The sequence below is a fragment of the Nicotiana tomentosiformis genome, chromosome 9 (genome assembly GCF_000390325.3).
Source record: "Nicotiana tomentosiformis chromosome 9, ASM39032v3, whole genome shotgun sequence".
NCBI lineage: Eukaryota > Viridiplantae > Streptophyta > Magnoliopsida > Solanales > Solanaceae > Nicotiana > Nicotiana tomentosiformis.
In genome coordinates this window covers 25,499,067-25,515,148 of record NC_090820.1, presented here as the reverse complement: position 1 = coordinate 25,515,148, position 16,082 = coordinate 25,499,067, and the positions used below count along the sequence as shown (strand labels likewise).

Below are 16,082 nucleotides of genomic sequence, written 5' to 3'. Positions count from 1 at the left end.
ATCACCCGGATGCGTTTTGGCGCTTAATATTGAAATTCGCTAATTAATGGTTTTCAAGTTCTTTAAATTTTGTGTAGTTAAATATGATTCAGTGCGTTTGGAGTAAGTTGGAAGAACTTGAAGTTCATAAGTTGATTCGATTTAGTTTGGGGTAGGACTCTTAGTTTGGATGTTGTTTTACGCGATCTGAGGGTTCGGGCGAGGGTTTGGTGTAGGACTCTTAGTTCTCCTACTAGTAACACGCATATCAATCCCACCTTATCTTACAGCATGCGTTTCAACTCCCAATCCTTATACCACCGCATGCGTATCAATATCACAACGTATCACAAACCACACCTCAAGTGCTCAATATCACAAGTTGCCAAAGAAGTAAAAAATAATAGTATTTCCACAATAAATAGCACATGGCTACCACAATATCTACAAGAGTCTAAAAAATAACAACCGAAAGTGAATGACTCACAAGAATAGTATTTCAACAAATTTACCACTTTGTCTCAATGTGAATCACGGCCTTTATAACTCAATACCAAATTCAACAATAAGATATTCCATGAAATAACAACTTCAAATAAGGAACTCAATGGTTAAATAATGAATAAGGAAAATAGAGAACAATAACTTGAACTAAACATGTAAAGACAATTAGCAAGTAAGTGTAAGATAAGTATTAACGATGTCAAGTAAAGCATGTGAAGATAGACTAATGATGATGAGTATAACATATTATGGCAACTCAATTAAAAACATTAAAGGAATCTACATATCTAAACCCGGTCAATTACCACATTATACCGTGTACGTACTCTTCACCTTGCGTACACGGCTTCCACATATCAAAATATCACAAAACAACACCAATTCTAAGGGGTAATTCTCCCACACAACGTTAGGCAAGATACCTACCTCAAAATACTCTACCTCAATCTACTAGAAAGCTTTTCCCGTGATTATCCAACTCTGAATGGCTCGAATCTAGCCAAAATAACTTCATAACACAAGTACAAGCTATATGAATCTATTCCAAACAATAAAGTTGCAATCTTTAAAGAGAAACAAAAAGTAAGCGATTAACAAGCTCAGCAAACTTCGCGATCGCACCCTTACCTTCGTGAACGCGAAGAGAAAAATCCCAGTAGTCGCTTATGACTCTACGCGATCACAATAGAACCTTCGCGAACGCATATAAGGAAACCTGAACAGAAAACCAGCAGCTTCAACATATCAATCAAGTCCAAAAATGATCCAATTTTAATCTGACTCACACTCGGGACACTCGGAACCCGTCTGAATATACCAACAAGTTCCATAACACATAACGGACCTACTCGAGGCCAAAAATCACATCAAACAACATCGATTCTATGAATCGAAACCCAATTCAATCTTAATGAAACTATGAACATCCGACTTCGAAAACTAACGCCGAATCATACCAAAACAACTCCGATTGACATCAAATTTTGCACACAAGTCATAAATTACATGACGGACCGATTACAACTTATTCGACCCTGATATCTATAAAGTCAACTCCTAGTTAAACTTCTCAATCTTCCAAACTTTCAACTTTCTAAATTTTGCCAATTCAAGACGAAACGACCTACGGACCTCCTAATCAATATCCGGACATGCTCCTAAGTCCAAAATCACCATACAAAGCTATTGGAACCGTCAAAACTCCATTTTGGAGTCGTTTACACAAAAACCAAACAACGGTCAATTCCTTCAACTTAACTTCCAACTTTGGGACTATATGTTCCATTTCACTCTGAAACTCACCCGAAACCAAAACCAACTACCCCAAAAGTCACATAACAACAATACAACATAGATGTGTTAATAAATAGGGAATCAGGGCTAAAATACTCAAAACGACTGGCTGGGTCATTACACAAGGTATGCCTTTTCGACGTCCCGAAGCCTCAGAGTCACCTTCCCTTATCCTTAATTACTGTGTATTTTTTTTCAAATAGTGATGTATTATATTATAGTTTCACTCTCTAGAGATTATGACTCAGTTCCACCGGTCTTGGGGAGTGTATTATTGTGGATTCTGATTTTGGAAGTTTATATCAGATATTCAGCTTTGTTTTTTGTATTTTGTTAATTATTTATGCCAAGTGTTCATTAACTGTTAGGCTTAGCTAGTCGTATAGACTAGGTTCCATCATGACATCATACAGAGGGAAACTAGGGTCGTGAGAACGTGTGGACGTGCATCGTGGTAATTATGATTTGGTTGATTTTGTGATACTGTGTAGTTATCTAGTCTTGTTTCTATCTGTGTAATTTCTACGTGTTAGAGTAATTGAGTTGCGAATCATATTAGAAATCCTGCTAAGTCTATGTGCTTATTCTGTTGGGATCCAGTGAGGTTATTTCTATTGTTGAGTTACTCACTTAAGTTGCAATTATGTACTCAGTCATATTCATTCATTTGCATAATATATCTCAGTATCAGTTATCATTCACGATTACATCATGTTATTATTTGGGTTGAGTGGTATAAGATATGTGAGCCCGTGAGACTGGAGAGATTGATGACTAAGTTAGGGCGTGAGAGCTGTGTTGTGTGTGATATTGTGGATCGGGTTACATGTCGCAACATGCCATATTGGCTTTATATTTATTATTATTATTATTATTATTATTATTATTATTATGGATCGGCCTACACACCGCAACAGACCTCATTAGCTTATTTATTATTATTAGATTGGGTTGCACGCCGCAGCAGGCCATATTGACTTTATATTAACTCTTGGGTAGGATTCGCCCTTCTAGAGTGTGACATACCAGCAGTTAGCGCAAGTACCGTACAATGATGAGTGATTATGTGTGATGAGTACGAGTTTGAGATAGACATATTAATTACTCTTAGAGTGTAAGTACCTGGGATTATCACTATGATGCATTGCATTTGACATACATGTTTGACATGTAGGCATATGCAACTTGCACATAGTGTAGGCATATACTAGTTGTACTTGGCATATTTTATAAGTGTTGAGCTTAAATTGTTGAACTTGAAAGCATGCCTAAATTTATATACTATGTGCAAGTTGAATATGGAACTTCTCTGAGTTATTAGTGTCATTATCTTGTTATATTAGTGTTGTCGTCATTTTTATTCGGACTGTATCTTTCTTAGCTTGTCACTACTTTCAGCCTAAAGTTAGTCATCTTACTTAATGAGTATATCGGGTCGGTTGTACTCACACTACACTCTACACTTTGAGTGGTGATAGTACCTGTTCGGAGACCTCGAGGTACTGTTCTATCTTCTCAGATAGTTATACTAGAGTTTTAGACTATGTTGACATTAGTAGCTCATGTGCTTGCTGACACTAGGATTTTGGGATTATTGTTGTTGAGTTGCAGTTATTTTTATCAGTTATTTATAAAACATTTCACTATTAGACCTATTAAATTATGTTTTTAATTTAAAATGTGTAGTTATTATGTGATTTTCGTCTTTCCTAGTAATGTAATAGGCATCATCACGATATGTTGGAATTTGGGTTGTGAGATAAACTTTCATTTTCCCTTCCCTAGAGAAAATATTAATAGAACTAATAATATATGCCTTCTTTCTCATTAATCCCACCAAGCATGATACCCCTATTTGGGGTATTATACATTATCAGATACTTTATTGGGTCCCATCATTATATAACTTTGAATATGATATTAATTTTTTTTATTAGTTATTTTTATTAGTATTTATTATCTTATCGTTTGATCGACATTATCATCTTACAGTATCTTCATTAATATTATCTTATCCCGCTTTTACTATATTCTTTTTTTATGTCCCTTCATTCTTATTTCATATGTCCTTATTATGTAGATCCATTAGGTCGAAGCTCATTCTTGAGTCATTGCCGTATGTATGAAACCAAAAATAAGAAGGGGTAATAAATAAGACAAAGCTATAAAAAAATTAAAACACACGCAATACTATTAGATGTCTCCAATATAAAACTTGCGAATATTATTTGCACTTTATCCACTAGTAGAAACAACCGTCCTTATTCATGTAGTAAGCAGCTGGCCAAGAAGGTTAACTAGATAATGCATAGTAGTAGTAGTACAAATTAAGCACTAGCAGGCTAGCTCATTCACTATAAAATAAGGTTAAGATTAAGTAAAAAACTAGTAGGACCTAGACTGACAATAATAACACCTACGACACTGCCAATACCGATATTTAGAAGGCTCAAGGATGACGCCAAAAGCCCAACAGATAGTAAGCTCGCATTACATGTTGAGAGTGGATTTGCAACTACTAAATGGCAGTTGGACAATAGTAATGGAAAAGTATTTACACGAGGATCCACCACCAAGGAAAATACTCCTGATCCATTTGTTATTGTACTTCATACCATATTTCTTGCTCCACACCGCAATTGCATTGATACATCTGTAAAGTTAAATGATATTAATATTATTTATGCAAATAGTTCGACCTTGCATTTTAGCTTACATGTTGAAAATAAAATAAATTATGTAAATAAAAATATATTATCTCACACTTTTTAGACTTTTAGATAAAATGATCATACAGTTCAACATGCAGAAACGTCTTATGATGGGGCCATATGCATCTTATGACTGTGAGTGTTGAATTTATTCGACTCAAGTTACTCTAAGTTTATATCATCCTCACCCATTGTTATGAAAGGAATAATAGATGCAGTGTTATTTCTCTTAGACTTCAAATCAAGAAATCTGCCTAAATTTTAACAAAATAACAAACTTACTAGGAAAACCTTGGGGGGAGGGGGGGGCAGGGGGTGAGTCCGTTGATGACATCTAAAGTGCCGTTAACGCGGCAAAATACCACCCCACTTATACGTATTGAAATAAGTTGGGCAACTGCAATGGGGGTTGCGATTAATGCAGCCAAAAGGAAAATCAAGAAATGTTTTGATGGAGCCATGGCAGTTATTTTGATATGTGATAGTTATTGCTGTAAGAAATTGTGTTGCCCAATTACGGTGCGTGCATGACCAATTTATAGTATATCATTGTCATGACCCAAAATCCAACTAGTCGTAATGGCACCTAACCCAACTCGCTAGGTATGCCAATTAACATCTATCCAATTTCAATAAAATTTTATGAAACTATAAATAAAAGAAAATATCTGAATCCTATACATTTCCCAAGGACTGATAGTACAAATCATGAGCTTCTAAAATTAGAATTTACAAAGATAGTATGAAATAAATACATCATCTATTCGAAAGGTACATAAATAGATTTTTAATAATCTAAGGCTACCATGAACAAGAGACAGCTACAACCGGAACGCAGGTACATCTTCAAATCCAGCTCCCATCCAACACAGTAACATCATCAACCAACATCTACACGCAAGGTGCAAAAGTATAGTATGAGTACAACCGACCCCATGTACTCAATAAGTAACAAACCTAATATTAGGTTAAAAGTAGTGACGAGCTGCAACAAAGGTCGGGTCCAACACCAGTAGCGAACAACAATTCATAACAACGTAAAGCTTGTAATAAGAGAAATTACTGGAAGATAAAATGCACAGCTTATTCATAGTTCCGGAAAATAGTTCCACTTTTCAAATATATCAATGAAAACCCAAGTCTTTTATCTAATATTTGCTAAAATGTAAGTAAGTTTGAAAACTATAATTTTTCCCAAAAATCCTTTCAACAGCAAATAAGATGTTTCATTTTCTTTCCAGATAGCAAGTGTAAAATTCATCTCTATACCCATATGTCAATATGTGTGAGAAGTTATGAATGACATGATATCGTATAGCATGAGGAAAAATACGTCTCTATGCATGTATGTCAAGTGTGCATGCCAAATGCAATGCGACCCTGTGATAAAACCATATGTATACTCTCAAAGTATCAATTCACTCAATCCTCCCGGTCACTCAGTCCTCAAAGCTACTCAGTCCTCACAGTCACTCAATCCTCACAATCACTCGACACTCAGCACTCAGCACTCGACACTCAGCACTTGCACTCACTAGGGGTGTGTACAGACTCCGTAAGGGCTCCTTCAGCCCAAGTGCTATAACTGCACAGACAACTCACGTGCTATAGTATCAATATCCTCACAATCAGGCCCTCGACCTCACTCAGTCATCAATCTCTCCAGTCTTTCGGGCTCTCAATGTCCTATCCCAAAAATAATTATGTGACGTATAAATAAATGGTAATAGAGACTGAGATATGATATGCATATGAATGTGCATGACAGAGTATGTAATGCAATGAAAGTAGATAGCTTAATAGCAGAAATAACTGATAATCGGCTTAATGTATGCATATTTTGATATATACCGCCTCACATTTTGCTCATGTCTTGATGATTTGAGATGTTTAATATGATTGTTTGTGCTAAATTTTGGTATTTCTATGTGTAGGAGCGAATAGGAGCGAAATTGAGACAAAAAGGCAAAAAGTAAAATTTGAGAGCCACAGCCAGCGTGGGGCGCTGGCTGTGGCGCAATTTACAGCAGCCAAAATATTTGAGTGCCAGGGCCAGCGCCCCATGCTGCCCTGGATGCTCAAGACGGGAAAGTGTTCTTTTTCGACTAGGACTCGGTTATTTCGACCCCTAGACGCCCCCAACTCATATAAAAGCCAACCTAAACCTATTTTTGAAGGAGATGATGTTTTGAGAGGAAAAAAACAAGCGCAAAGCTGCCGTGGAGGCCGAAATTCATCAAGTTCCATCTTTCTCTCACCAAACTTAGTAATTTTTATGTTTCTTTGTATGATTTGTTGTTTGGCTACCATGTCTATGTGGAGCTAAACTTCACGTTCTAAGGTTGTGGTTCTTTCATGACTATTGTTATTCTGATATTGATTTTGCCTTCTTGGTTAATCATATTGGTTTATTTATTCAATCTTGCGCTTAATTATTTAATTGCTTGATCACCAATTGAATACTATCTACGAATCTAGAATTGAACTCGAAAGTGGGAATCATAGATTGCATATAGGATTGAGTAGAGCAAGTTCTTGAACTCGGGCATCGGGGAACAGATTCGTGGTTAGGATAGACATATACCTAATTGCCTTGCTTGGTTGATTTACAGGAATTATAAATGCGTTCTTGATGATTCTAACTCCATAGACATATAGGCGTTAGGTTAGCTTGAATAGGCGAGTAAGAACTCGACAGATTCTTATGAGCAATATTAACCCTGTCAACCAATAAGCTAGATAAATTAGTCGGTCAATTCAATTGAAGAATAAAATAGGATTGTTAGATAGCCCATAACCCTAGATCATTTTCATTACATTGATATCATAAAAATCTGCTCTTTCTCTGTTCAAAGTTCATTATTTATATCTTTTTACTTAATTAGTGTAGAATCAAATATTTTTAGGTTTAATTCTTGTTTAGATAATTAGGATAGTCTAATTTAGTTAATAGTTAATCACAAGTCCTCGTGGGTTCAACATCCGACTTTTAGTCACTTTATTACTTGACGACCGCGTATACTTGCATGTGCGTTTGGCTGCAACAAGTTTTTCGCGCCGTTGCCGGGGACTTAGAAATTAGCTATTTTTCTAGATTAGACATTTTTTTTATCTATTAATTTTTTTTAGTTTAGTTAGTATTTGTTATTTATTTTAACATGGCATCTTGGAATGAAAATTATTCAAATGATGGTTATTATTATTTTGATGATCCTTGTCCATATTGTGGAGGGCCCCACTAGTGAAAAAATTGTCAGAATATGTGTGGTGGTCAAGATGGCCATTGGGATGGTTGTCCTAATCCTGTTCATCCTTCTCTGAGCCCTTATTATGATCTTTCTAATGATGTTTCTGAGTTTGATAGGGCAATAAAGTGCAGGATATGGAACATGATGCATATATCAGGGATATTCTGAGGCAAGTAGCAGAGCAACAGGATGAACTCAAAAAAGATATGAAAAGAATGAGGGCAACAATCACAAGAATGAAGGCCAATATGGAAGAATTGAATGAAGAGAGCGAGTATCTGCAAAAAGATAATTTTGAAAAAGTGGAGATTTTGAGCCATATGTCGCTGGTGGAACAATCCGAAAGATTAGAAATATATGAGGCTCAACATGAGGAAATTACAAATGAGATGAGATACTTTATAGAAGGAAGAGCCGAATTGGGACAAGAGATCGATAAATTTGGCACTACTATTCACGACTTAGAGGCTCAATTGAATACAAAGGTTGATGCGTCTAACGCCCAACAAAACACTAATGAGTTGTGTAAAGCTGAAAATGAGCTTATACGCCAAATTGAGGAGCTAAAAGTGGAGAGCCAATCACTCGAGCATATTTTTGTTGATAATGCCCATGTTGAGAAAAGTACACTAGAGCCATGTGAGGAAGTAAATAATGTTATATTTGAAGATTCTTGTGTATGTAAATATGAGGATGTAAAGAGTAATACAATTCTAGAGTTAGGGCGTATTGGTCCTCATTCCAATCATTTTTCCACATTGTGTTTAGATAGTAAGATAGTAATCAAGCCATCTGAGCCTATGGGGGAGTCAAAGGGTGAGGATAAGAGTGCCTATATTCTTGAATTTGTTGTGCCAAAAAGCAAAAATTATATTCCTCATCTAAAAGCCGAGAAGTGTAGAGTGAAAAATTTATTACGTTTCCTGGTTATCTTTGTAGCCCCACCACTAGAGCACGGCCGCAGACTAGATGCCATGTTAGGGGCTCAATTCATAAGTTCGAGGTGGAGGCAAAAAGCCGTTCACATCGTGCCGCTACATTAAATTAGACATTTGTTGGGAGACAACCCAGCTTTACTGCTTTATTTATTTTTGTTTATTTTATTATTTTTGTAGTGTTATTTTGTTTTGTAGGATTATGAGCATAAGAAGAAAAGTCACTAGAAGCGTGCAAAAGCGAGCCAGATGGTTGGAACTAGTGTGAGGTACCCGCACAAAGGACCATCCATAGGAGAAGTCTGTGTATCCCGTGAGATGCTATTGCTTCGGCCTTTGGTGTTTCAGGGAGTTTCTTGTCCACCCTTGTTATTTTTACTTTATTTGTGCATTGAGGACACTGCACTCTTTTATGTGTGGGGTGGAAGATTTTCTATTCTTTCTAAAGTATTATATTAGTGTATTGTTAGTTTCTTATCTTTTTATTGTTAGCTAGCTTCTTAGTTTTAATAGCATAGTTAGTAGAATTAATAGTGTAGTATAGTAGTAGTAGTAATTAAAAAAATATTTAAAAAAAACATAAAACAATTGAGAAAAAATTAAAATTTTGTTTTTGGACTTTTTCCGACATTGGATCTGTTGGACAATTTTCTTGAGGGATTAAAGTCCGATTAAAAATACCAAAAAGATTTTCTTTTATTTTATTTTTGATAGTTAGGTAGTATCCCTTGATTTTTCTTAGGACGCCGGTTCTTTTCCAAGGGTATAGCTCGAATCGGGTATTTTATTTTATTTTTTTTAGTAGGATAAGGGAGAAAACTGAGGTGCTCGGAGATACCTTTTGATATGTTTGGTGTTGGCAAGTTAAGTTAGAGCATGCGCTCAGTCTTCCTGCATATATGATTTGAATTTTAATGCCCAAGTAAATTAAGTAACCTACTCTTTGACGCCTTTTTCTCAGTTGATTGACTTGTATGCCACCTAGTGCAGTGTTGCTTAAAAAATTCTCAACTTGATATGCTTGTTTGACGTGAGAGTCACACGAACCGTCTTGAGTGAGTCAAGTGCCATGTATGTGTAAGGATTGTTGATACTCTGTGCTATCTTGTATAGTCTAGAACTTGCCCTATGTGTTAATCAATGCGAAATTATTAAGTTGTGCTAGTCTAGGAGATGAAGTAGGCGTTTTTTTGCTTGACCATAAAGGTATTTGTCACTGACAAATAGAATTTTCCCATTGCTATCCCCTTCGAACCTATAGACCGTTTCCTTGGCACCCACATTACAAGTCGTACTCTTACTTTGTTCTTAATGTGAGATTGTTGAACCTTTACCTCCTAAGACACTTAGTCGCTATAAGAAGTAAGGTGAGAGATTGGGAAGTGGCTTTCGAGTGGAACCATGGAAGGGCCCTTAAGGTGCACTAAAATTGTGAATAAAGGTCACTAGCTTATGAACTTCAATGTATGGAGTGTGTACAAAAAAAAAAGAGGAATTTTTTTGCAAGAAAGAGCAAACAAAAGTTCAAATAATGTAGAAAGACACACCTCCGAATCCTTCTCACTCGTGCTGGTGAAACCATAGAGGTGTTTGATGGAAAAGAGGGCTATGTTAGTTATGGTCTATGACAAGTGAATGGGTTGCGAAGCAATTGCGCTTGAATTGTGAGTGTAGTGTATTAAAGTGCTTAGGAGGGTTAGTCACTATTCCTAAATGTATCCTACCTATCTCTTAGCCTACATTACAACCTTAAAGTCCTAATTGATCCTAGATCTAGCTAGCTTAGATTAGTAGAGATGTACACTACGGGCAAGCTTATGGTACGACCACGGGATGCACATGAATTCTTTATGAGAGTGAGTGAATGTTGTTCAATTGTGTGATGTCCTTAATTTATGTTCAATGACATATTTAAATTTGTGGACTACTTTGATATTCACTCTTTAGCTTGTGGTGAGGGCACTTGATCTCATGACGGATTGGTGATATTGTACACTTTCTTGTGTTGGGTGAGTGCATGAGTTGAGGATGCTTAGTGGTAACGAGTCGTCTCTTGAGGTAAGGTGGTTGTGGAGAGGTTGCTTGAGTTGATTGAGTTGGTTGAAAAACATTGAGTATACTTGGGCTATTTAAAAACGGGAAGAATGTGAAATTTGTGTGTTCATGCTTAATTGCCGACATCGATCATAGTCAAAAGGTAGGGTGTTTGATTGAGTTAATTGTGAGGTCCTCTTTCATAGTGCTAAATACGTTTTGGGGTGCTAATATAGTTCCATTGCCCGAGGACGAGCAAGAGTCTAAGTGTGGGGTGTTGATAATCGGCTTAATGTATGCATAGTTTGATATATACCGCCTCACATTTTGCTCATGTCTCGACGATTTGAGATGTTTAATATGATTATTTGTGCTACATTTTGGTATTTCTATGTGTAGGGATCATTCGGATGCAATTTTGGACGAAATGGCACGAATTGGAGCAAAATAGGGACAAAAAGGCAAAAAGTAAAATTTGAGGGCCACAGCCAGCGTGGGGCGCTGGCTGTGGCGCAATTTACAGCAGCCAAAATATTTGAGCGCCAGGGCCAGCGCCCCACGCTGCCCTGGACGCTCAAGACGGGAAAGTGTTCTTTTTCGACTAGGACTCGGTTATTTTGACCCCTAGACGCCCCCAACTCATATAAAAGCCAACCTAAACCTATTTTTGAAGGAGAGGATGTTTTGAGAGAAAAAATACAAGCACAAAGCCGCCATGGAGGCCGAAATTCATCAAGTTCCATCTTTCTCTCACCAAACTTAGTAATTTTTATGTTTCTTTGTATGATTTGTTGTTTGGCTACCATGTCTATGTGGAGCTAAACTTCACGTTCTAGGGTTGTGGTTCTTTCATGATTATTGTTATTCTGATATTGATTTTGCCTTCTTGGTTTATCATATTGGTTTATTTATTCAATCTTGCGCTTAATTATTTAATTGCTTGATCACCAATTGAATACTATCTAAGAATCTAGAATTGAACTCGAAAGTGAAAATTCTAGATTGCATATAGGATTGAGTAGAGCAAGTTCTTGAACTCGAGCATCGGGGAACATATTCATGGTTAGGATAGACATATACCTAATTGCCTTGCTTGGTTGTTTTACAGGAATTATAAATGCGTTCTTGTTGATTCTAACTCCATAGACATATAGGCGTTAGGTTAGCTTGAATAGGAGAGTAAGAAATCGACAGATTCTTATGAGCAATATTAACCCTGTCAACCAATAAGCTAGATAAATTAGTCGGTCAATTCAATTGAAGAATACAATAGGAGTGCTAGATAGCCCATAACCCTAGATCGTTTTCATTACATTGATATCATAAAAATCTGCTCTTTCTCTGTTCAAAGTTCATTATTTATATTTTTTTATTTAATTAGTTTAGAATAAAATATTTTAAGGTTTAATTCTTGTTTAGATAATTAGGATAGTCTAATTTAGTTAATAGTTAATCACAAGTCCTCGTGGGTTCGACATCCGACTTTTAGTCACTTTATTACTTGACGCCCGTGTATACTTGTGTGTGCGTTTGGCTGCAATAATGACCTTAGTGGGTCCCAGCAGGATAAGCATATAGATGAGACATGGTTTCTAACAGGGATCACGGCTCAGTAGCTCGAGTACGTAGAAATTTCATTGTTACAGGTAAGACTACGTAACTACACAATACCATAGAAATAACAGAGTCACAAACCCAGACGCTCGTCAACTAGCATGTGCGTCACCTCAACACTAATCACATAATACGTAATTCAGGGTTTCATTCCCTCAACACCATGTTTAAATGTGTTACTTACCTCTAACAAGCCAATTCCAATATCAAGCAAGCCAAGCGATGCTCCAACAATGTCATATCGCACGTACCGACCTCCTAACGGCCCAAAACTAGCCAAAAGCAACTCAAATACTTCAAATAATGCCAAAGGAAACAAATCCAATCGATAAAAGTCGAATCATTAATCAATGCCCAAATATAGAGCAAAAGGTCCAACACGGGGTAACGCCTTGGAACTGACAAAACTCACAAACTCCGATAAACTATTCAATTACGAGTCCAACCATACTAGTTTCACTCAAATCTGACTCCAAATTGATGTTCAAAACTCAAAAATTCACATTATGAAACCTTAGGCAAAATCTCCAATATCTCTCTTTTGAAATCCTCAATCAAATGCTCAAAATGAAGATAAATTCATGATATAAAATCAAATATAAGTAGAGAACACTTACCCTAGTCCACACGGTGAAAATTGCTTCAAGAATCGCCTCAGTCCGAGCTCCACAACTTCAAAAATGTAAAAATGGCTGAAACCCTCGAAATAAAGTACTTTATAATATGCCGAGGCATCCCTCTTATGAGAACGCGAGAAAACCATCGTGTTCGTAATGACCAAAAAATATAATGCCACCAAAATACTCTATGCCTTCATGGCACAAGCCTCGCGAACATGATACACACAGGAGATAGAGCTATGCGAACGCGATGACGAAAGGCCTCCAGCTACAACTCCCACCTCATTTCACGATCGCGATGAAGAAATGCGACACTAGACGCCAGAACACACCAGCAATGAAAACATGAAGAAAAATTGCCCGAAATCAATCTGAAAGACGTCGAGCCCCTCGGGACCACGTACGAACATCCCAACAAGTTCCATAACATAATACGAACCTACTCGAGGCCTCAAAACACACATAATAATATCGTAACAATGAATCGCACCTCCGTGAAGGTGTTATGGAGATACAAGAATGTGGAAGAGTTGATGTGGGAAGCAGAGGAAGAAATGAAGTCTAAATACCCCCCACTTATTACAAACTGAAGATATGGCTCGATGTGGGATACCTCAGCACAGCTCTATTCAGGCCGGTAGGTCATCAGGTAAGCTCTTATCTTTGAATTTCAGAATTTATAATAGACAGCTATGTGAGGCCAAGTGTGGAATGTATAGCATGTTTTCTGGCTGCGTGCCGGGTGGTTTTAGTCTAGTGTACGGTGGAGACTCTAGCAAAAAATTTCCCAAATAATCTAAGAGTAGACATTAGAGGACGAATGTTTGTAAGGGGGGAAGAATGTTTGATCTCACGTTTTTCGTACGTTAAAGTTTCGTCTTCAGTTAATTGACATAGACTCGAGGATGAGATTAGCATATTAATGCTATTTATAACAAGCGATAATTAAGTGCCATGAATGATAAAGGGTACACGAATTAAAGAAAATGAGTTTCGTTGAAGGTTGTCGATATGAGATAAAATTCCGAGCTATAATACCCGATATTTATGGACTAGTACCATACAAGGTACCATATGACCCTGATAGTATGATGTACGAGGTATATTAAATGAGTAGGATTTTAAGTAATTTGAGACAATTCTTAATTATACGGATAATTGGTTAATTACCGGGTAACGGGACATTACCTAATTAACTAATAAGTTGGATAAATATCATAACCCATCCCCACCCCTCATGTGGAAGCAAGACACTACCCAAAGCAAATGACTCATTACTCAAGTTGGGTAGGTGGCAATAAATTAAATGGAAAGCCTTCAACATTTGAGAGAAGTAAACATATCTCTGAAATAGATCTTTTAACATTAGGAGGCTAGATATCTTTTAATAATTAGAAGGTGTATATCTTCAACATTGAGAGAATATAAAAGGCCCATCTGAAGGCAACGAAAAAGGCATCTGAAGCTAATGTTGAAGGCCATCTGAAGCTAAGGATCTTTAATAATTCAAACAGAGATTTCGTAGTATCGTAAGTAACGTGAGATTTTTGCAATTTTAAGGGACTACGGTGTAAACCTTCTCAAGAATATCACACGAATATTTTCCTACTCCAGGTATGTTTAGGCTAAGCTCTTCCTTCATTTTGGCATGATCCCGTAATACCAAAAATCTTGGAAATTATGCCGAATTGTAATAATGCAGAAATTGTTTATGCAGTGGAAAATAATGAGGGAACAATAATATGTGGATTATTATGTAAGGATTTCCTAATTGAAGGTGTTGAGATACCTTTATTACTAACACACTGATACTTTTACGATTTCGGCATAAGTTATACCAAAGTGTAAAATAATCCTGGTTAGTTAACGAGCATAAGCTTACAAACACCATACATCGTTACTTAAAAAAATGAATGATTAAATGATAAGGAAATCCATTACAAGAGTTCATGACGCTACATTTCATGCATGCAGGTTCAGACAGACAGACGGGTAGACGTCCTCAGTAAGTGTTGCCCGAATTCAGCTTTATCGGTAAGCTCCACATCTCGGAGTTGCCGGGTCTAGAAGTTTTGTCTACATCTTGTGTATATAAGTATATAGGCTATGGGAAGGTCGGGGCACTGTTCCGATCATAGTACATCCATCAGTAGAGGCTTGTAGACATATCCGGTCAGTTAGTGCAGTATGTTGGGCTTGTAGGCCCTATATGTATATTTTGTTGGCTTACTAGCTGTAGTAGTTATGATGGCCTTGCCAGCCCACATTTATTTTGATATTTAGTCAGTGGTAGTTTCTATTCAGTTTTATATTTTTCTTCACAAATTGTCTTGCAATGTAGCCCCTGGCCAAAGTATGACATTATACGTCTAGCGTCCCTTAGTCTCAAGTTGGTACGCAAGGATAGATGAGGCACTGGGTGCCGGTCTCGCCCCAGGCTCGGGGCTTGAAAGAGAGCCGTTTTGTGAGTGATATTGGGGATTGGGTTGCACGACGCAGCAGGCCATATTGGCTTTATATCTATTATTTATATTATGGATCGGTCTACATGTCGCAGCAGACCTCATTGCATTATTTATTATTATTGGATTGGGTTTCACCACAAGCAGGCCATATTGGCTTTATATTATCTCTTGGGTAGGATTTGCCCCTGTAGAATGTGACATACCAGAAGTGAGCGTAGGTAACGTACAGTGATGAGTGATTATGTATGTTTAGTAGAAGTTCGAGATAGACAGATTGAGCACTCTTAGAGTGTAAGTTCCTGTGATTATCACTGTGATGCATTGCGTTTGACTTGCATATTTGACATGTAGGCATAGAGATGTTACATTTCTCATAATAGTTGTACTTGGCATACGTTATCAGTGCAGAGCTTATATTGTTGAACTTGAAAGCATGCCTAAATTTCTGTACTATGTACAAGTTGAATATGGAACTTCTCTGAGTTATTACTGTCATTATCTTGTTATATTTGTGTTATCGTCATTTTGATTCGGACTTGTCACGACTCGGAATTCCCACCGTCGGGACCGTGATGGTGCCTAACATTTCACTTGCTAGGCAAGCCAATGTTAGAGAATCATTAAACCAATCCTTATTCCATTCAGTAAATAACAGCAAATAAGCTAAGATGAAATATAG

The 16,082-nt window shown here is 37.0% G+C and overlaps 1 pseudogene; it reads right to left on the bottom strand.

Moving 5' to 3' along the window:
* Window positions 1-4,130: 4,130 nt before the first annotated feature.
* On the bottom strand, window positions 4,131-4,975 carry LOC104100187 (phylloplanin-like; annotated as a pseudogene).
* Between the last annotated feature and the right edge of the window lie 11,107 nt (window positions 4,976-16,082).